General features: G+C 35.6%; 1 protein-coding gene, 1 long non-coding RNA gene and 1 pseudogene across 5 annotated transcripts in view; 1 reads left to right on the top strand and 2 right to left on the bottom strand.

The window, feature by feature from the left end:
• LOC111510484 (leucine zipper putative tumor suppressor 2 homolog) overlaps positions 1–22,583 on the bottom strand; it is a 279,299-nt gene that overhangs the window by 120,920 nt on the left and 135,796 nt on the right. The window lies entirely within an intron of this gene.
• LOC111510521 (polyadenylate-binding protein 1 pseudogene) lies at positions 6,982–9,628 on the bottom strand (annotated as a pseudogene).
• On the top strand, positions 10,781–12,699 carry LOC141485682 (uncharacterized). The gene is made up of 3 exons (XR_012467346.1): positions 10,781–11,914; positions 11,980–12,072; positions 12,374–12,699. It is a non-coding gene; the product is annotated as an uncharacterized lncRNA (long non-coding RNA).

The following is a 22,583-nucleotide window of genomic DNA, read 5'->3' as shown; positions in this document are numbered from 1 at the left end:
TATATATATATATATATATACATATATTATGTATACATATAATGTATTCACCTTTCAATCGAAACTGCATGTAACAATGTTTTATAAATAATTTATTGTCTCCCTTCTGGGTGCTTTGTTTATTGTTATATTGTATTGTTATCGTTTTTGTTCATTTCAAATGTTAAACCATCTTTTAGACTTGATACAAAATATTTTATATCTACATTTACTCGGTCAAATATACTATCTATCTATCTATCCTACATTACCCTAATTTCTCCGGAGTATGAAAATTTTATGTAAATAGTATATGGGTTCGAGAGGTTAATTAATAGTGTCCTCTTTAGATGCTCGCTTCTATCAGTTCATTGTGGATATTGTTTTGTTTAAACCGCGACCAGTTAGAATACAATATTGCAAAAGATTGGATGAAATGTTCCGTTAGTAACCTCGTTGAATGATGAAAAGTAGGTACGTTTGAGAGTACCTCACTAGCGTAATCAGCAAATATCAATTAGCAAATCATAGATGGAGTTCATTTGAGAGTTCAGTCAGAGAAGTTTGTGCAAATATAGTTAATAAAGGAAATTTACGTGGAGAAGAACGTCAAGTATTCATAGTTGAGATCTTTTTGAAGATCCACTACGCAATTCATTCCTCACTCACGTATTTTGGTATCAAGGGAAGTATAAAATGAAAAAATGGCACTGAATGTTCCATCAACGCAAAAAGTACTTGCTGAAGAGATAAATCTTTCAATGAAAAATCTTTAAAGAACTTTCTTCTACCAATACTCCTAGTGTTAGGTTCATACCTTCTGACTTTTCCCAATTTAATGAAATTTGGACGAACTTTGAATAATACAGAGGGATTTATTGATTTTGTATGTTTCTAAAATAACAATATATACAAAGAGGTTGTTTAGAAAGTTTTTATCCGTTTTGATAATAATAATAATAAATGGGCTTTATTCATTGACATACATTGTCTATGTCATTGTCAATGGAAGGACGAAGTTCAGCCGAGGCTTTTTACAACTCAACCTAGGGGATAGCATGTATTATATAGAAATATAAAAATAATTACCTAGTATACAATAATAAGCGAGTAGTTCATGAATCTTTGTAAAACAAAGGCTATACATTTCAAAGTGAATATTAAAAATCTATTTAGCGCTAATACGGCAAAATACACACATCGGAAAAGTCTAGGGATATTTTTAAAAATGGCAATAATTTTTTTAGATCCCTTTAGGGAAAAAAAAGTTGACGGGTGATTATTAAACGAATGTAACTTACAACAAAATTTATTAAATGGTCAAAAATACTGAGTGCGCATTAGCAAAACTAAAAAAAATATGGCTCTTCTTTGGCACCCCGAAAAAAAATCATAATACAAAAGAAATTGGAATCAACACAAAGTATGGCTTCCACGCTGGTTTATTACGGCCCTACATCTATCATGCATCGACAAAATGAGATTGTCAATGTCTTGTTAAGGTACATTTGCTCATTCAGCGATTAAAAGCTCTCTCAATTGAAACGTTGTGTGAATGTTCTCCATATGCGAAGTTACTCTTCGTTGAAGCATGTCCCACACATGTTCGATGGGATTCACGTCCGGTGATTGTGCTGGCCATGGCAATACATCAACTCCTTCGTTGGTGAGCCAGTCAGTCACTAGACGCGCGACATGTGGACGAGCATTATCGTGCATTAGGTGGAAGTTTTCACCAACAGCACCAGCAAACGGACGGACGACAGGTAGAAGAATGGTGTCGAGGTACTGTCGAGCTGTGAGGGAGCGATTTGGAAAAACGAAATCGGTTCTGCCGCCGATCATGATTCCGCCCCATAGCATTACTGTACCACCTCTGTATGTGTGGACTTCCTGGACGTGTCTCAAACGTTCATTATTTCCAGGTCGTCTCCACAGTCTTACTCGACGAGAATCTGGATGAAATCCATATCTGGATTCGTCTGTAAACAAAACTGTGGCCCAATCATTTGCATCCCAGTTTTGATGTTCTTGACACCACTCTAATCTTCTACCGCGATTGGCTCTCGACAAAGGTGGACATCTAAGTGGCCTTCTGTTGTGGAGATCTGCTTCATGCAGTCGATTTCAGACAGTATCACGACCAATGGTTACCTGGTGCGTCTGCTACAACACGTTAACCATCTCAGGTGCTGTGATTGTCCACGTCCTCGCCCTGGATGTTGTTCGGCTGGACTGTCAGTTTCACGGAAACGGCGCCACAATCGACTGATAACACTTTGGGAGACCCCCAAACGAAGAGCTACATCATTTTGTCGCATGCCACCTTGAAGAAGCCCTACAGCTCTATTCATCTCAGCCAATGGTAAGTGATGGCGTTCCATGTTAAAGCACAATATTTCCAGTTTAATTGCTGAGCAAGAACTGCATAGAATGTACAAACTCGACACTTTCAGATTATTCATTTTAGCCGAAAACCTATAGTTTGTAAAAAACTTGATAAAAGATTAGTTACCGTTTTTGCAGGCTTTGTTCAACCCATAGAAATCTACAGGGTGGTCGAGTGTACCAATTTAATCGAAATTAAACGACCTCATGCATTTATTTTTATGATATTTGGTATGTTATAAAAATATCCCTAGACTTTTCCGATGTGTGTATATAGCAAAACATAAACAAAAGTGAGACAAAGGGAAAACCATATGAGCAAGTCAAAACATGAATATATTATCTATCCAGAAGACTTCAGATATGTTTTCAACTTTTTCTTGAAATTATATATGGAGTAATGTATAAATTCACTGCACAGAGCCTTATATTGTTTGGAAGACTTGTAAATAAAACTACGAGAAAAGCAGGCTGTCTGTCGAGTGTTTTGAAATAATAAAAGTGTGACGGTTTCGTGTCCTCGAATTATTGTGAGATATAAAAGTTTTTCATCTTTCATAAATATAATTTGGCTTTTTGTAAATGAGGAATTCATGTGTATTGACGAGTAGGTGGAGCTGCCAGGTTTTAGCAATCGGTAACCAACCTGACTCCCCGAACTTGGGAAATATATGGTCGAATTTTCTCAAACCCTAAGAAAAACGAATTCAATTATTTTGTATTTTTTGTAAGTGATTTACATCAAATTGTATCAAAGCAGGCCCGTAGATTATATCGCAATATGCTAATCTAGACAACACGAGGTTTCGCAAAGTTTCAACTTCAATTTGGAAGTCATAATATCTCCACTTTGATAGAGTTGACGAAAGATACTGTACGAACTTCGACAAATTGAATTTATATGTTTGTGAAATCTCAGATCAGTATCTAGCCACAAACTCAAGTTCTTGGGCCCTGTAAGTATTTGTAGTAAGTCTTGTCCAAGTTTGATTTCAATTCTTTCTTCAATTTCCCACCTTTTGTGTTTCGGGTCAAAAAGTATCAGATGAGATTTTTTAGAATTAAATTCCAAGTTATGTGCTATAGATCTATCCAGTAACTTTTATAGATCGCTGTTGACTTTTTCCATTGCCACCTGCCAGTTACTTGGAAGAAATCGATAATATAACTGAGTGTCATCTGCATAATGATGAACTATGTAATGATTAATTATTTCATGGAAGTCAGATATATATGGAGAGAACAGAATGGGCCAAGGATAGAGCCCTGAGGTACTCCATAGTCAACAGGTAAAGCACTAGAACACTTTCTATCTAGACACACTGAGTCCTATTTCTGAGGTAACTTTTCAATAGATCTACAGTCCCTTTACTAAATCCGAAAATGTCCAAGAGTACCATGGCAGTTACTTCATTATTATCAGTTGCTTTGAATAAATCACGGATGATGTTGACTAGAGCGGTGGTGGTGCTATAGAATGCACGAAATCCAGATTGAACATTTGTTGTTGTCAGCGGATGTTCCTGCAATTCTGGAACCCTTAGGTACCAGTCGAGATGATGGTAAACGACCAGATGGCATGTCTCTCATACCATGGAAATACGGTAAACCTGTGGTATGGGACTTTACTTGCGTTGACACGGTCGCGGCTTCCCATCTAGCCGAAAGTTCCAAGTCTGCTGGAACTGCAGCATTGTCTGGCGAGAAATTGAAAAGGAAAAAATACCAAAATCTTGGAAACAACTATCTGTTCCATCCAGTAGCGGTTGAAACTTTTGGTGTTTATGGCCCGGAATCTCTGTTATTCGTTCATGAACTCGGAAGGAGAATAGGCCAAGCAACGAAAGATCACCGTTCTACCTCTTTTTTGTTAGAAAGTATTGCTATTCAACGTGGCAATGCTGCTTCAGTACTTGGAACTATTCCTCCTACACATAATGCATGCATTGCCCTAATTTCAGTACGGAACTGAAACCTCTTCGAAACAAGCCAAAATATGTGGATATTTATCAGTCTCCTATCAAGGTTAATTCACAAGTGATTGATCCACCTTCTTCTTTTTCAGTGCGGTCAGTGGACTCAGGTCATTCTTGGCCCCAAAAAATGAGTTGCATTCCTCGTAGAATTGGTACCATTTCAGTGGAAGCGCTTCTTGAAGCAAGAGCCGAATCGATCCCTCCACGAAACCCTTTTTCACTTGGAAGGATCGATCGCAGTTCGAGAAATGGTTCTTATGGAGATTCTGTGAAACGTGTTCTTCCTTACGAATCAGTAGAGAGTTGTCCTGAAAATCTAGAGAAGAAAATTGGATTGGATAATTTAGGAAACACTTGTTACATGAATAGCATTTTACAAGTGTTGTTCATGACGAAGAATTTCAAGAACGAAGTTTTAATGATGAACGAGAACGAGAATGTTTCCTGCTTATTCATCAAACTCAAACAACTGTTCATGCAGCTGCAGTTTCGTAAGAAGGTATCATCTTTCCCTCCAACCGATTTCCTGGAGTCTTTGAAGTCCACTAGATACTCGTTAGGACAACAAGAGGATTGTTCCGAATTCTTGGGGTTCTTGTTGAATACTCTTCGTGAGCAAAACAATAGCAAAATCAATACTCCCAGCCGCTCTGGACTGAATGATTCCGTACAACCCATCTCGTCTTGTGTTTGTAAATCTTTTGCTGGAAAAATCCTCACTTGTTTACTTTGTGGTAAATGTTCAAGAAGTACTGAAAACTTATGTGAATTTCTGGAACTTCATCTAGCTTTTCCTAATACGACTAATTACCAGTCCGTGCAAAGCTTATTGTTAAATCATCTGAAAATGGAATTTTTAACAGGTGATGATCAACTGTATTGTCATACATGCGCCAAACTAACTGACTGTTATAAGGAAACAAATATAGCTGAGGCACCAGTCAATCTAATAATAACACTGATGATATTCAAACAAGACTCAACCTCTAACGGAAGCAAGAAACTCTTTGGAAGGTTCGAAATAGATGAATATTTCAACCTAGCAGACCACTGTCATAATATTCATGCAGTCATTGTTCACTGTGGTTCTGGCGTTGAATGTGGTCATTATTACGCCTTGGTCAAAGAAGAAACGGACTGGTTTAAGTTTGACGATAGTCGTGTCACGAAGTGTTCTGGCGATGCATTGAATTTATTGGAGCCTCTGGAGACACCCTACATTTTTTTTTATGAGAGAGAGGACATTGTTAGATCAAGATCTTCAGATGATGTGGTGCTGCAGGTTTTTCCGGGTTTTCCTGCAGCTGAAAAAGCAAATGCGCCACTGGAATCAATGAAGTCGCCCCGGAGCGCCAATTAATTTTTATTGTTGTATTTATTTTATTTTTAATGTCATAAATCATAAACTGTATTCCAATTATACTGTACCGTCATTTTGGTTCAAAAAAAAAAAAAAAAAAAAAAAAAATTATTGTATACAAAAGAATCAATTTGATCTTTCAGAATCCGCTCGAACACCCTAGATAGGATATGCAGTTTGCTAATTGTCCTCAAATGAGGTAGTTCAGTTGGATTTTTACTTTATGATGTCGTTCAGCGATTTTCGGCCAACTTTCCTCTGCGAATTCAAATTGAACCAAAGCGCTACCAAAAAATCAACGAGGAATCTGACAATAATAGTGTTAATGAAAGCACTGTTTGACGTTGATTTGCTTCGTTCCGGAGATTTTAGCCTCGAAGTGGTCGACCTACAGTAATCCAGGATGAGGATTTGAGGACTCTGGTGGATACTGATTCATCACAAACTGTGCGTTGGATGGCGGAAAATCTAGGCGTCAGTTCTCATGCGGTTTATGGTGATTTAAAAAGTATTGGAGAGGTCAAAAAGCTCGAGAAGTGGGTGACCCACGATTTGAACGATCTACAGAAATTGTTAGTTCAAAGTCTTCCTTGCTTTTGCGCAAAAAAACAATCTTTTTTGGGTCGGATCGTCACGTGTGATGAAAATTGGATCCTCTACGACAACAGGATACGTTTAGGACAGTGGTTGGACCCCGATGAGCCATCCAGGCTTATTCCAAAGGCGTAAACCCACGAAAAATATGGTTATTGTATGGTCAGCGACTAGTGTTATTCACTATAAGTTTCTGTAACTTGGCCAAACCATTACAGTCCTACTGTGATGGATTCGACGGAATTTACCGAAATTTGCGTCACCAGTAGCCGGCACTGGTCCGACTCTGCTTCAGTACAACCGTTTGAAAATTGAGTAAAAAAATTATTGGAGTCCAAGATTGTACTCAGGGGCACAGTCACTCAAGTCCAACGATCTAACAATTACTCCAAAAAAAAATTTGTAAACTGATGTGACATTGAGTCTTTATTCACTCTAATTTTGTGAAAATTTGTAATATTTAGATGGGATAAACGTGAAAATAATTTGACCTATATACAAATAATTACGCAATCCTTTGACAAATATCTGATGAAACATTAAAGCTTACTAAAATCTTAAAACTAAAACAAGGTAACAATTACAACTGAGCAAAATTTACAAACAAATAATAAAGTGAATCAATAGTTTTACTGCTCAATTTCGTTAAAAACTGTCATAAGTGAAGACATTTTCATTTTTATCAACTTTTTTGTCCTAAGACTGTTTGCAATTTTTATTTTCACAAAATTTGTTAATTTTGAATAATTTCATAGGGATAATCTATAGACAACTACGGCACAAATTAAAAAAAATCAGTATGATGAACCATACAGTCATAAAAATAGAAAATGTGGCACAGAATCCAACTGCAGTAATCCAACAAACCGATTTAGGAAACGGATGAGGCGTTTATTCTTTTTTTTTATTTGAGTGGCAGCCTGCTTGGCCTGGTGAGCCTGAAGCACATCAACAGCTTCCTCAACCTTGTTCTTGGGGGATTCGTTGTGTTCCAACATATGCAACACTTCGGTGTTGTCAATTTCCAGCAACATTTCAATCTTCCCAGCCCTATCAGCATACATGCGCTGCTTTTGCCATTGTGGAGGAGCTGAGGCCAACATGGTTAAGGTCAGTGGTTCTTGGCCTTGGATATGGACAGCTTGTTGAACAGAAGCAGCAGCTCCTTGCAAAGTTAAGGCTTGTGGTGGGTTTCTCATGTAAGACGTGTATTTGAAGTTAGTTCGACTTCCGTCAGCGGGTATAACACCTTGTCCAGACAATGGACGTCCCTGCATGGTTCATGGTTGTTGTCCTTCAATGGGTCTTGTCTTGGCACGCTAATATTTCCGCGCTTAGCAGTGGATTCATTTGGTGGCCTAGCTGCTGCTCTGAATGTGTTGGGCATGCCTGTGTAAGCAGCGTTACTTACTTGAACAGCTGGTCTCACAGGTGTCTCGGCAGGCCACCTTGGCTCGTACGGATCTGTGCCATTTGAGTTGGCTTGTAGAAGCGCTGGGAAGTGGGAATGGTGAATACGAAGTAGCCGCTTGAAGCTCCCGTCTGGATAATTTGCTCCATCTGGTGCATACGCATATTTGCCATGCGTTGTATATACTGGGAAGTCAGATGAGCTTCTCGGTCTTCTTTACCCTGCGCTAATGCTACATATAAAGAGTTGGACCCTACAATTCAGCCGTTCATTTCGGTGACGGCCTTGGTAGGTTCTTCTAACAGAAGCAGACAAAACCGAATCCCTTCCTTCGGCCCTCTTCCATTATGACTTTAGCAGATGTGATTGTTCCGAACGGTGAAAATTCCTTTACAAACGTTCACCGTCAATGATATCATCCAAGTTTTCAACATACAAATTGACACTTAGGTAACGATTCAATCTTTCCATTTGCAATGCCTTGAAGCGACGATTCAACTCCTGATGACGCTCAGCTTTCTTTTTTAGGCAAGGCCACCATATTGAGTTATTAATTCCTTTGGTTTAACGTTCGGAAAAATGTCGAGAGTGGAAAGGAGTTTCAGGAAATCACTTTAAGGCTTTTTACTATTCCATCATTATTCGATATTGGGAATCTTTCGAAAAAAGTAGAAATAGGAGGCTACAAGTAACGTATGAAAGATTATCTATATGAAGCTCCTCTTACATAGAAAGCTTTTAATGCCTAGGTGTACTTTGAAGTTTCGGGTGGAACGCTTTTTAAAACTCTTTTTGAAAATTTTCCCTTTTCAACTGAGCGACATGAAGTCGTAATTTTTTGCATCTTTTTCAAAAATCATCCAAATAGGTGTATAGCGTGTTTTCACCCGAAACTTCGAAATACACCAACAGTTTTCCATGTAAGTGAACTTTTATAGAATAGAATAGAACAGAATAGAATAGTTTATTGGCTACGTGATACATTTGATCAAATATTTGTAGTCAAAACAAAAATTATAAATATATCATCATATATACAAAGAATATACAAATATCACAATGCTTTTATAACAGAACAATGTTCACAATAACAAATACAATCAAACATCAAACAACTAATGTTAAAAATGAGAAAAATCGTTACTCGAAGTCTCACGACTTATCTATGTTATATAACAAATATTCATCTGTGGAATAAAAACAATGATTATGATTATTATAAAATTTCAAATTCAATAAATTTTTCTGTGAGCAGCTTAGTCTGAATCTGTCAGTTCTTATCAGATTCATGTTGTTGCGATTGTAAAATGTAGTTGGATCTATTTTTATGAATTTCAATCAATGTTTCACATATAAAGGTTGAAGAAAGCGGCATAATTTTAAGATGATTAAAAAGTGGGCGACAATGATCTCTAAAGTTGGCATTAGATATCAGATGTATAACTCTTTTTTTGCAAATCAAAACAAAACATTTTTTGGAATGACCATCCCCCCACAACATCATGCCGTATACCATGTGACTATTAAAAAAGTGGGCGACAATGATCTCTAAAGTTGGCATTAGATATCAGATGTATAACTCTTTTTTTGCAAATCAAAACAAAACATTTTTTGGAATGACCATCCCCCCACAACATCATGCCGTATACCATGTGACTATGGAAGAGCCCGAAGTAAGAAGATTTGACTGCTCTGATACCGGCGAATTCCTTTAGTCTACGAATCATGAATATTACACTTGATAATTCCTTGGGCCAGTTTGTCAACATGACATGACCAGTTCAATCTGTCGTCTATATGGATCCCAAGTAGCTCAACACATTTACCCGAGGTTGAATTTGTATTTGTGAAAATAATAAGATTTTCATTTTTACCCTCGTTGAGGAGAAGCCTATTTGAAACAAACCTCGCAGACTTCATGGTGGCGTTAGCAATCAAATCATTCACATCACTGTGACACTCCACCAAAGTAGTATCGTCCGCAAATAGAACACATTTTTGGGAAGTACATGGTCTAAATATAGGTCATTTAATATATAGAATGAACAAAATTGGCCCCAGTACAGAACCTTGGGGTATACCATGTTTGACAGATTTCGCATTCGATCTACAGTCTTTCAAATATTGAGTCAGTTTTGAGATCGGACCAGAATTTTTCTCATAAAGACCATTTATTATACCTATAAACTATAGGAAAAATTATCTATCCCTTAAAAGATTTGAAAAAATTAAGGGGGTTTTAATGCTTTGACCGGAATCAATTGCCATGCAGAAGATTTTCTACTTGAAATGTGTGCACAACTTCCTCCTAACCGCTAGTTCATGTGCCCAGTTACCAGAAAGTCGTGTCCTGGCCATAATTTATATGACATCTCAGTTGCCGGTATGTGAATGTGGCGGCACTTCAATCCACCGATTTTAGTAACCTATGGATCCGGTCGCCGGCAATGGTCATCGGTGTCGCGATGCCAGTTTGTTTTCAAAAACAAATGCCGCCCAAGGCAAACCGAGCTCGGACTGTTTTATTGTAATTTTATGCAACTCAGTTATCCGCGGTGTTGTCAACTAGGCGCAAAATACGTAAAAATGCTTATTTCGCGTGATTGCTGTGCTTTCTGGTTTTTGCGGTTTTTCTGCACATTTCACCCCCTCACGCAATGATGCCAATTTGCCAGTAATAACTGTATTCACAAGTCATTTAATATTTCAGAAACCAAATGCAATAATGAAAATTAGCAGGACGTGAAAGACCATTTAAAGCAAATAGTTAAAATATTGTTTTAATAACCCAAAACTTCAGGTTTCCAACTTCACAATCAACAATATTCAATACAATATTTGAACCCCTATTTTTCCCCCTTGGGGGTGGAAATTCCTAATTCCCTTTCATGATTTGCTTGGCAATAAAAAATTACAAGATTACTATGGAGCCCTATCACGTCCGAATCTTTGCCTGAATTCAACATCACCAGTTCCTGGCCCAACATCGGCCTTCTGGAGCCCTTCTAGACCCAGCACAATCCTCTGAGGGCTTTGAGGTTTCTGATCTGAGGGCAGAGGGGCGTGGTCTGGCTGTCTCTGTACGTGCAGACCTCTTGAGGATGGAAGGGACAATTTCAGGGGGAAGATGTAGGAATGTCCTCAAGTACTCTATGCCAGGGTTTGTCAAATACCAATAATAATGCCTCCAGGCAAACTTCCTTCGCATTTGAATTTGAGAGACTACAAGGCTTTGATAACTTGCAAGTTAGGAATACTTTCCAGTTCAGCATGTTTGGGAGCATGGTAATCCTTCTTGGCAACCATAACATGTTATTTGAAAAGGTACCCACACAGCACCAGATATTCATGGAATATTCCCTGTATGTCATAAAACGAACGTATATATTCCAAATATTCATAGAATATTCTTGGAATATATACATGCCTTTAGAATATTCATAGAATATGCTTGAATGAATATGGCAGGATTATTCCCGAAAGATTGTGCATAGAATGTCTATAAATGGATTATTCTCCCTTGAATATTCTATGAATATTGTCGATCGAATATACCATATGGTATATTCTTAGAATATATCACCACGGTATATTTTGGAATATTCTATACAATGGAATTTTAAATTATCTTATAATAACGTATTCAAATAATTCAATATTATTAAAAACAAAAATATTTGAAGATCTTAATCGAATGCATAACCTAATGTATATAACCCTGATAGTGTTAACCAGTTTTTGAACTCAACGCGAAGATTCTGGATGAATTGCTCCAACAGCAACTGTTGGAAACGACAAAAAAATTTGAATGGGCCATGAAATGAACCAATTGCATCAATAAATTGGTTAATTCTCATCCTATTTGTCTTTTTGTATTTGAAATTATTTAATTACAAAGCGAAAAATCCTGGAAACAGAGAAAAGGGGAAGTGAAGAATTGGAGTAAACGTTTCTCATTGGTCAATTGAAGTGTAGCGCGCGACAGTCGAATAAGCTCTGTGAAATTCGACATTTGATTCAACATGGCGGTTGACGTGGCAGGTTCGCGTGTGTAATGCATGGTGTATTGGTGTTATTATCAAAGTATAATTCTCTCACGTTCAGTGTACCATTTATAATTTGGGGTTGTCCAATTTGCAGTACAGCGAATAGTTTGATTTTGGATCTTCAAACAGGAGAGTTGCATATATTCAGTCTCTAAGAAAAGTAAGTAAAATGCAATAGTATTGATAGTAAAGTCATAGTGATTAACCTACTATACCTTATTTTAGGCTCGAGGAGAGTTGGTGTCTGGGATTTGTTGGTTTGACTAAGTACATGTTTGAACTAGAGTGATTTCAGTTGTGTATCTTCAATAGAGAAAAGTAAGTGAATGACACATTCTTTTGTATCATTTGTTTTCGTAATTTTTATCACTCGTTTTCAAGATAGTATCAATTTGCCCAAAAGGAAACAGGGTGGTACCTGGTACAGGCAGGTGCGCCAAGGAACTGAAAACGTAATGAGTACTTTTCAACAAGACAATGCAAGTTGCTCTCCAAGTCATAAAATGTTGTAAATGTTCATGAGTAACCTATGCGAAAAATATCTATCTGATTTTTATTCCAGTTTTATTGTGCCACTTTCAAATAGTGATAATGAACGTTAATGTACATTTTGTTCCAGGTATTACTATTGAAACACTGGCTGATGCATTGTTGGACAAATATAAGGAACACTATTCTGGTGAGCAAAGTTTGAATAACTTTAAATAAGTGAAATTCATTGAAGAACCCATCATACCACTCATTTTAAATACTTCATTATTTGTGGGTTTATTTTTTGAAGTGAGAAACCCAACCTAACCTAACCTATTTCTTGATGTAATACATTTTTTCTTTTTCAATGAAATATTTATTATTTTTTAATTAGTGCTGATGAATTCACAGAGTTGTTATTTTAGTATATTTTTTAGTATACATTTATTTGAGAGTAGAACATCCTAATTTGAATACATTCCTATTTGTAATATGACAGTATTCAGGAATATTTTATTCAGTGAATAAATATTTTGAATTAGATTTTTTATTTTTAATATTGGTTGAAATGTCAAATATTTCAGTGTATATTGTTTTTGAAATATATTTGTTTATGAATATTATGTGTTTTATTACTTGTGTGAATCTTGCATCAAAATGCAATATATACATGCCTAATAGCGTTTACTCGTCACATTCTTGGAATATTCCAAATATTCCTAGAATATTCATGAAATATATTTAAAGAATATTCTATAGTGTTTCCCTATTGTATATTCCTAAAAACTAAAAATATCCTGAATATTTTATGAATATTCCTCGGGTTCTATTCCTGGAATATTCTTAATTGAATATAACTTACATATTCTAAGAATATTATAAGATATTCCAAGAATATTCCCAAGGAATATTCTTAAAATATATCAAAGGTTCGCCAGGAGCACTACCAGGAAATATTCTCCAGAAGATATATATATATATATATATATCCATGGCATATTCATAGCATAATACAATATTCTTAAATGTATATTCATGAAATATACCTGGAATATCTATTGCTATGTGGGTATTCATAGATAGCAACCCTGTTCTTTTTTGGCATCAACATCTTGACGCTACTATCTTGAAAGCTACCAAACTAAAAATAAATAAGATAGAACATGATACTTATTTACGCTATACAAGATTTCAGATACAGTAATCTACAGAGATTAAAATCCAATGTGAATCGCTACTTCCGCACCGCTTTTCTTAGAGTGCCTTAAGAATTTTCCTGAAGTGATTGTGTTTTGTCTTCAAAAGTGTTTTCAATACAATCAATACAATCAAACTTTTGATTGATGTATTCGATCAGACTAAAACATGCATTTTGAAAAATCTCACGTTCGGGGGGGGGGGCAGTGTCGGGTTAAGCCAGCACGGGGCCTGTAGCAAATTCTGTCAAGAGGTCCTTGGTTTGCTATAGGTAATCAAGTTAAGGGTATCAAATGAAACAAAACTGTTACAAATTTAATTTTCAGAGATGATACTTTCATATATTGACTTCTTTGGGCAAATCATATTCTATATTCATCAAAGTGATATGATTAGGACGTTCTTGGTCTATCGTGTTTCAACTTAACGTTGAAAAAGAACGTTCGCCACTGCAGTTAGTGATCATACATGAGAGACAAGTAAATACGAAAGGCAAATTCTACGTTTGAGAAACATGATTCTAAGGAATTATTTGATAAAAGTTTATAAAATTGCAGTTTCAAAAGCTCTTGTTTCTTGCTGTCAATAACAGTAATAACAATAACAATAATCTGTCTTTAGCAGTTCAGCGAACTGCACCAATTCGTCGCCTAGGTTGTTCTCCAAATCGACTCGTAAGCACTGACCATATTTGAGGCGTTTTCCAAAATCTCTTCTGTTGTAAGGGATTTTAGCTGTCGAAATACTCCAAAACCTCCAGAAATTTTATGATATGCTTCCATACGTTCTAATAAAGCAGACAGTAGTTATCAATAATGACAAACACATCAATTTCAAAACGTTGTCCAGGCGGATGGTGATACTTGCACGCACTATCGTACCACCATCCTAGCCAAAAGCCAAAAGAGAGGAGTTATCTCCACTCTAACGGAACGGGCTTGGAGAATATGTGAAACAGAACATCTGGAGGAGGAACTGAAATACCTGGAAGTGACCTTGAGATCGAATAGGTACAGTGCCTCCGAGACCAGAAGAACAATGAGACCGAAGAGCAACACGGTTCAGAAAGCGAAAAAGGATCAGATGGTTGCACGCGCTTATCTACCGTTTGTCCCTAGGGTCACGGATAGAATTGGAAAACTATTGGGCAAACACGACATCGAAACAGTCTTCAAACCCACGAGAAAGATACAACAAAGCCTCAGGTCGGCTAAAGACAAGAGAGACCCATTATCAGCAGCAGGGGTCTATCGCATTCCGTGCACTTGTGGAAAGGTATATATCGGAACCACCAAACGATCCATGGGAACAAGACTAAAAGAGCATAAAAGGAACTGCAGACTAGGCCAAACAGACAAGTCAGCTGTGGCAGAACACGCACTGAGTGAAGGAGATCACATTTTTTTTTTTGAAAACGCAGAACTAATTGCTCTCAACCAGGGATACCATAGCCGACTGGTACGGGAGGCAATAGAGATCCACAAACACACGGATAATTTCAACAGAAAAGAAGAAGCGGTGAACCTCAATCAAATATGGAACCCCATTTTAAGGAACTCGAGAATAATGAACAGGGCAACAGGCAGCAAGATTGTTAATGTTCCAGGTGCAAGTGCAGGTACAAATACAGGTACAAATGCAGGTACAAATACAACTGATTACCTGACAAGTCATAAATACGCTTTACGAAGCCTAAAAGGTAGTCATCGAACAGCAAGCCATGATGGTTAAACCTCTGAAGAAGCTAGCCACTCGCGCCAGCGAAACGTCAGGAAGAAATTCCAAAAATCCACGGGTTTCAAACTCGAAAAGCAATGACACTATTAGTTTTACAGTACTGTCAACTTGCGTGTCGTGCAGTGCATAACTTTTGGTGTGACCAGCGCTCAATTTTGGAAATGTGGTAAAATTTTTAATATTTGTTGTATATTTTGAAACCAACGTTTCTCGTGGTAGGTACTATACCTACAATGAAACATATTGCTCTAAATTGATAGGCAAAGTACCGTCACTAGCTCTCAATAATCTCGAAACATGATCGATAATCGATTCAAAAAAAGGTCAGCTATATTCATTAATGAAATTATTTTATAATTTATAATAAATCAAGCAACCAGAGGACATGACTGAGTTAAAAAAATAAACAGTTCGTCTTTTTCTCGAAATTAATTAGATATTCTATAAGGTCATACTTCTTTAAGTACAAATATTATAAGGGTGTGTTGGGGCCATGAAACTGAACAACTTTCGCTAAGAAACATAGGTCGCAAAATTTTGGTCTTCCCATAGGAAATTAATCAGCTGATCGGCAATTTTGTATGGGAGACCGAAAATTCGTTTAAATTTTTAGACATATAAGTTCATTGTAAAAAGTTGTTCAGTTTCATGGCCCGAACACGCCCTTAAAATATTTTTGCGTGAAAAAATATTACCTTATATAGTAATCGATTATAATAAAACCGAAAACTAATGAAACGCAATTTTCAAAGGGGATCTGCTCAAGAGTATTACGAAAAAAAAATATTTATTGGGAGTTGTAGTGTTTCCAACACCATAAACATTAAGACATTAAAGTTAGAAGTTAGTAAAATGAACCATTTTTACATGAACGTGTTAATTCATAGACTTAAAAACGTGTCAATTAATCAATTTTCTATCTAATAAATATATTTTTATACAATATAAATGATTAATGTCAAATACGATTGAACGTGACGAAATCTAGTTATAAATTTTCAGGTGGCAGTGAAGCGTAGCCTAGCAAAATATTTTCACACTACTATCTAAATTGATATTTTTTACGGTTAGACAGGTGTGGACCGCGGCGCCCCTCGAGTCGCGGGGCCCGTAGCTTTTGCTACTCTTGGCACCTGGCTAATCAGGCACTTGGGGAAATCTCATCCCTAAAAATCCGTTTCGTGTTGCTAATTTTTTGAAATAAACCTCGCGCAGAATAACTTTACTGTGTTGGCAACACTGGTTATCCGATATTTTGTTGGCTTGTCCGGTCAGTATTATAAAGTAGGTTGCGACATGAATGAAAGATTTAGTATTGTCGAGCGGACGCTTTTGATGCTGGCCGATAAGAGTCCGATCGATCGTATTTTTCCTTAAATTTCGATTCAAGTTTTTCGGCAATTTTTGTTACCGGCATCGCTTCGTTCGGCATTGAACTTGCTTTCCCAATGTCAGAGTCACTTTCACTTCCACGATTTATTCAAAAAACGTTGAACCTTTGAACAAGTATGAGAATGTGCGAAATTTATCGACCGAGAATGTAAATACCATTATTTAAAGCCATACGTTTATGTAATGTTGACATTTGTGGCTTTCTGGGAATTTTAAATGACGTTTTGTTCGCTGTTGAAGTTTTTTGGCGGCTAGAAATTTTTAATCCTTATTTTTTATTTTCGACGCTGCATTTACATTTTTACAGTTTTCTCTCTCTCTCTCTCTCTCTCTCTCTCTCTCTCTATGTTGTTGGCTTTTGCTTCCATTCAGGCGCATCAAGCCATATTTTTAGAGTAATTTATTTCTGTAACTCAAAATTGGAACAATGATGTTCGTTGTGTTATGACGTTCTTAGGTTCACAGAGCGGAAAAACGAAGAATTTCATGTTCTGTACCGGTATAAGACATTTGGTTTTAGGGTACATATTAAGGAAGTTCTTGAATTCAACATAAATTTTTTGAAAGATTGCTTTAACTCATAGAAACGCGGTAACAGTTTGAATGGGCAAATGTACGAATTCATCGGATCAATCGGTAGACTCATCGTAAATACAAAAACTCGTCTTTACATATGCCTATGAGTGACACATGTGACAATTGATGAGATATAAGATGACTGTTACAAGCGTCAAAATTCAGAAGTGTCTCGAATTTTATTTATCTTCAGGAGTGTCAGATGAGATAGTGATATACTTTAGTGGTTGAAGGTTATACAGGGCTTTTCATGATGAGCGTTAATTAGCCGTTTCTGACAAACTATTTAACGGATCAACCTGAAAATTTCACAGTATGCATAAATCAATATGACCTACACGCCTAAAATATTTCAGACGAAGCGGCGTTGTTGCTTCTACTATAAAGTAGCGGCTTCTTTGATTTTTCAAACGGAACACCCCGTATATAATATCATATTATGATTCATTATCACTTTGTCAACAAATTCATATACTATTTCCCTATACCTATCTATTACCGGTTGCAGGGGCAGCCGGTTCCTTGCCTTTATTCAAGGCGGAGCCCGCCGTAGGAAATACCCTTGGAACACATCCGGAAAAAACTTTATAAAGTGACCGCCTGGAAAACGAACAAAGAACTGCTTTGATCTCTGTCGAGTCCCTATCTGCTGATTTTACTATTCAAAATCAAATTTTCTCTGAAAACACTATACAACTCGGTAGGGCCGCCCACAGATCTATATTGGATCGAAACAGAGAAGAACAATAGTGAGGAATTGTGTGTTCCTGATGATATTGAAGAGGCTGCAAAAAGAGCTTCAACTGAATTGTTGGCAAAAAAATCGGCTCAGCAGTACGACATCCATATTCTAATTTTCTTAGCTGGCGTAGACTTGAAAACTTCGAACGAAATTTCAGCGAAACCGTCTTCTTAGTCTATCTGGAATAGAAATCAAAAATATGGAACTCGTCAACTTTGTGGTGCAAGTTTTCAAAGATAAAGTCGAGTGCGTTCGTTAAAAATGGTGTTATACAAGCAAATATTTCAAGGTAATAGCATTCTTAAAGCGGAAAAATTGAAAGTTATAGGCGCAAAAATCAAAAACTCTTATGTTTGAACAAGTCCAGATGAAATGAAGCGTATTAATAGAAGACATTAAATCAATGGATAAATCATTGATTGTTCAAATTCCAAATAAAAAACGAAAATAGGTCGTTCTTTTTGAATTGCTGGAAAAAACATTGAATATGTTAATGAATACGTTGCATCACGTCCTTTTGTTTGAAAATCTGTTTTGAAATATGTTTTTCCGTTAATCAGCTGTCGCTCCCATATAAACGACAACTCTCATAAATTGAGAAACTTGTGCAAGGTAAGGACTAACGAGGTCTTACCTTTAACGTGTTATCAATCATCTGAAATACTCAAATTAAAAATGCAGTGCCAATCCAGTTGGTATAAAACACGTTCAGAAAAATGTCCTCTATCATTGCTGAGTTTCTGAACCTCCCGGAACCAAAGGAATATATAGGTCACTGTTTCAGAAGGTCTTCTGCTTCTTTGGTAGCAGAATCAGGAGCAAATATAACGGATATTAAAAAGCTCGGAGGATGAAAGTATACAACAGTGGCTGAGGGTAACATCGAGCAATCTATTTCTTTTAAAAGGCTATTGCTATTGCCAACAGCTAACTCCAGCGTTACAGCATCGTCCTCTTCACTTCAAGAATCGAATGTTTAATGCCCATGAAATTGTCAACTCAGCTAGTTCAAATACATTACAAAGCTCTTCAACATCGCAAGGTATTAATATCAGCAGTTGTTCTAATTAGACTTTTCGTATTAATGTTCATAAATAATAATAATGTAATTATTGTATATAATACGTTTGTAACAAAATTTAATTGTATCTATAATAATAATAATAATAATCTTTATTTCAAAGAGTGTTTTACACAAATCGGCGAAAAACAAGAAATAAAACAGTGTCAATTTTGATAATTCTTAAATCTAATATCTAATAAGAATAATTTAGAGAGTCTTCTACATTATATGGTTCTACTTCAATGAGGAAGAATTTAACATTTGTTTTAAATTTGTTGATGTTGTTCAATTTTTTAATGTTCTCTGGTAGTCTATTAAAAAGTCGTATAGAGGCATAAGAGGGATGTTTTTCAGTTGCTACAAATCTATGTATTGGATAAGATATGTTACTACAATTACGTGTTTGATAATTATGAAGGTCCACATACTTTGTAAAATTATTTTTATGTTTATACAGATATAGTACATATTCATATATATAAATTGCATACACAGTAAGTATGTGATTTTTTTGAAAATTCCTCTACAGGTTTCTAGAGATTTCATTTTAAATAAACATCTTATTGTTCTTGTGAATGGTAAATAAATGAGTCATGTGACTGTTCGATCCCTAAAACAATCGGAAATTTTAGTGATGCTTCAAAATTTGCAATATAGATAATTGTTAATGAGTAATCATTTAGATATTTACTTACTACTCTTAAACTGTAAGATAACTTATTTAATTTTTTTGTTAAGTTCTCTATATGGATATTTCACTGCAAATGCTCATCTAAAAATACTCCCTAAAATTTTGAATTCTTTTCTAATCTCATTTCGCTACCAGACAATTGTACACTACTTGGTGTATCTATTTTTTGTTGTTGAGTTCGAAACAAAATAATTTTAGTTTTCTGGACATTCAATATAAGTTTATTTTTTGCGAACCTATTACTTCCTTCACTTAAGAAATAATTTGCCTGTTGAGTTAAATCAAATAAGTTAAAACTAGTAACTAATAAGTTTGTGTCATCCGCATATTTAGTAATGCTGCAAGATATATTTACAGGATGCTGCAATATTTTCGAGAGTACAAATAAAATTGGACCTGTTATACTGCCTTGAGGAACCCCAGTGTTATTTGTTTTTACGTTAGATTTAACTGTCTTTCCATCAATTGATATTTTTACTATTTGTTGCCTATTTGTTAGGTATGATGTGAACCAATCTGATGCAGTTCAACGAATTCCAAACCTTTCGAGTTTTTCAAGTAGATATTTATGATTGAGACAATCATGGGCTTTAGATAAATCCAAGAAAATGGTTATTTTTAAATGACTACTATTTTTTCCGTAAATTGCATAATAGCTGTCTCTACTGATTTTCCCTTGATGTATCCATGCTGAATATTATTAATTATTTTACACTTATTTAGGAAGTTCATCAATCGGTCGCACATCGCCATTTCAAACAATTTTGAAAAGGCTGGTAATACTCTAATTGGTCTAAAATTTTCTAACAACTCACAATCACCTTTTTTGTGTACAGGAGAAATTAGTGCGATTTTCAGTTTTTCTGGAAATATCCCAAATTTAAATGAATTGTTCATTATAATAGTATATTATGCAACGATCATGTAATGATGGTTATTAAGACACGAGCATTAACCGGGATACGAAACGAGCCGAAGGCGAGTTTTGTACGGTATATGCGAGTGTATTAATAACCATTACATGAGGGTTGCATACGCTATTTTTTCTAAACCCGATAAATAATGAAAAACTATAAATATTATATTTGTGTCGAACACATTTACAGTAATTAACTCATATTTTTTTTAAAAAAACACAAACTTAATGGTATCATCATGGATATATGAAAACTATAAAGATTTTAATTATATTTATATTGAATATAAGAACTGTAATTAATCTGATCTTTTAAAAATATTGGAGTCGATGGTATTCCTTCTATATCGCTGTTTTCAGACATTTTGATAATATAGGTAGGTAATATGAAAACTGATTTTGACAAATAGTTACTTAGGTTAGAATCTAGGACAAACAAAGGAACAGGATTCTTGATTGAAAAATTATGGGTTTCTATTGGTTGATAATCTGTATCGTTATGAAAAATCTGTATCATAATGGATATCATTATGAAACGGATTATGATCATATAAGTGTATTGTTAGAGTACGGGTGTAGAAAAAGCATATTATATTACTGAATGTTTGAAGAGAGTATTTAACAATACTTGCTGGAATATCGTCAACACCACGAGTGCGTCTATTTTTCAATCTGTGTCCTAAGCTAATAATTTGATTTATAGTGATTGGGTAACTATTGGGATATCTATTGCTCATAATAAAACTTCCTTAAAAATTGAATAATTATGTTTTGTTTATTGCTATTTGGTCGAAAAAAATCGTGTTAAAAATATTTTGTGTTGAAAATAGTTTCAACACGCTACTTTGTAAACATCATCTTTCAACACTCTTGACAACCATTGAAAATGTCACTTTTAATTACAGTTGTACAAAAAAGAAATGTATGAACTGATAAAAATATCTTCGTTGTTTTTTCGAGACCAGATAACTTCTTTTTTTAAATTTAAATACAAAAACGCCTCATTCAGAATCAGAATCAAGAGAACAGAATCAAGAAGTCAGTTCAGGTCATCATTCTCATAACTCTGCTGGCGCCACCTCTCACTCACGTCAACAATATATTCCATCTTTCCGATATATTTCGCAATTAATCGTGTTATTATAGTATTGGAATGGTTGGAATGCCTGAACTAAAGTGAACACGGTGATAAGAACTTTAATAGCTACTTAAAAATGCATAGTTGATTTTTATGCAAAACCGGACAAGCTGTTTAAAAAAATAAAATGATTGATCGATACTATTAGTAGAATATTTTAACCGATTGAATTTCACTACAAACACACATTTTTTCGATTCCAAAAATAACGAAGTGAAATATAACTTGATAAGCAAAACACTTGGGTAGAATATTCTGAACATGAAGATACCATTTCTGGTGTTATACAGGTTCTTTCATTAACCGCTTCCTATCTTCAAGTTTAAATAAAACAAAGTGTTTGTGAGATATCATCAAAATCTTTCATTCGTCCGTCCAATTGTCCATAACTCTGGCGCTTGAATCAGGCTGAGTTTGACCGATGGCATGGGTTTGAAGATCGCTGTCTTTGGTGTCCAGATCATCTAATTCAGCCCATAGTGCTATAGTAGCTATAGTGCTAGCCATTGACAGTGATGGCCTGGCCACACCAAACAGTGAATTTTTCAATTCAATTCAAATTCAAATCATATATTTCCTTAAAATGACAAAAACAGAAAGGATTCCAATTTTTTTTAAACACCTGCATATTGACTTCAATTTCTTTGGTAAACAGTTTTAAAACAATGGAACATACAGTGTCACACATAAAGTCCGCATCAAATGGGATTTTTTTTGTTCATCTCTTCAAGCAACTTTTGATATCTCCATTAGGTTGAGCATTTGGCATTAAAAATAATGCCAAATGACATGCATATGACCGATCAAGTGATTTTTCTTCCCTGTCCAATTTGACATTTTTTCCAAAAAATGTTCAGAAAAGCAGTTATTGCTCGAAATTTCGAAAATCGGTAAAAAGAAAAGATG

The sequence above is a fragment of the Leptinotarsa decemlineata genome, unplaced genomic scaffold (genome assembly GCF_025532065.1).
Source record: "Leptinotarsa decemlineata unplaced genomic scaffold, Ldec_3_MD MMD2_tig00026330_RagTag_RagTag, whole genome shotgun sequence".
NCBI classification, from domain to species: Eukaryota; Metazoa; Arthropoda; class Insecta; order Coleoptera; family Chrysomelidae; genus Leptinotarsa; species Leptinotarsa decemlineata.
The sequence above is the reverse complement of the archived record's forward strand: the minus strand, read 5'-3'. Positions and strand labels throughout refer to the sequence as shown.